The following is a 1,274-nucleotide window of genomic DNA, read 5'->3' as shown; positions in this document are numbered from 1 at the left end:
AACTATGCAAGAAAGGAAAGGAAAAGAGAGAATTCCTAGTTAAGAAAATAAAAGATGTAAACTGTCTATTCTCCAGAAGTCTAAGGCAATGTTGTTGTAAAGATGGGGAGGAATACGAGGACCTTTATCCTAGGGATTCCAAAGACGCTCTTCAGAACATCAGACCGCTGTGAAAGGGACTAGGCGATGAGGTAGCCGAAGCCGATGGAAGCCAGTTTCCTCCAGCGCAGCGCAGGACCTTGCATTTGATTTAAAGGCTGGCTACCCTGAAAAATGAAGATTACAGTTTTCTGGCATGTGAATGGCAGTAGCCTAGTGCTCTCAGCAAGTTTTCTATTATCATGGGAGTGACAAAGACAAACAACAGTAGGGTGAATTTGCTATAGATGCAGACACATACAGATGTGGCAAAATGAATAATGTCATTAGGAACGATGCAAAGAAAGATCACTGTTTTAAAATCTCAGCTCCTGATAAATATATCTGCCCATTATAGCAGCCACTCCCCTACATACTGAGGAACAGCTACACTAGCTGGAATGTTTGTTACAAGATAATGAAACTGATTTTATTCCTGAGGATGATGACAAAATAGGAGAATTATATGATGATGGTAATCACGCACTCCCAATCAAGAGTTCACTGACAAATGGCAAACTGAAGGATGGTGAAATGTATGAAGTACTTCCAGAAGAAGATGATGAAAGTGCTGCTGGGAAAATGAAGGAACAAAGGTAGATGAGTCAAGATGTTAATTCATACTTCAGGAGATAAAAGCATGGAACATGTTAATTTTTAAGGAGTATTGCGCAGGGGCTGTTCTTGCTGCGTTGTCATTTAAACATGATGATGTTATCTACATTCTCAGCAAGGACCACAATAGATTTGGCTGGTGGATAGGAGAAATGAAGGGAACCATTGGCTTGGTGCCTAAAGTCTACATAATGGAGAAGGCTGATATTTGAGAGCCCTCAGACTGAAGAAAGAAGTTGAGATCAACTTTTCCTTTCTGCCTAAGATATTGTGGATTAAGTGAGATCATTGTGTGATGACAATTTATCTCTTTTCTCTGTACTGTTGAAAACTATCAATATTTTCTTTCCATTCAGCTTTGGTTGTTATTTTATACACAATTATTCTTCATGATATTTTTATGATAACAAATTATATTAAGGTATTCATAATAATCAAATACAAGCAGTAGTTATTGTACCTGTTGCCATTTTGCATGAGAAACAATTGTAATTATTTATTCACCTGTTTTGTGTAAATCA

General features: G+C 37.7%; 1 pseudogene; it reads left to right on the top strand.

Annotated features, from left to right (window-relative positions):
* Positions 1-412: 412 nt before the first annotated feature.
* On the top strand, positions 413-965 carry LOC110213693 (src kinase-associated phosphoprotein 2 pseudogene; annotated as a pseudogene).
* The last annotated feature ends 309 nt before the right edge of the window (positions 966-1,274 follow it).

Source organism: Phascolarctos cinereus, unplaced genomic scaffold (genome assembly GCF_003287225.1).
Source record: "Phascolarctos cinereus isolate Bilbo 61053 unplaced genomic scaffold, phaCin_HiC Scaffold_4;HRSCAF=312, whole genome shotgun sequence".
Taxonomy (NCBI): domain Eukaryota; kingdom Metazoa; phylum Chordata; class Mammalia; order Diprotodontia; family Phascolarctidae; genus Phascolarctos; species Phascolarctos cinereus.
This window is presented reverse-complemented; position numbering and strand designations above follow the sequence as displayed.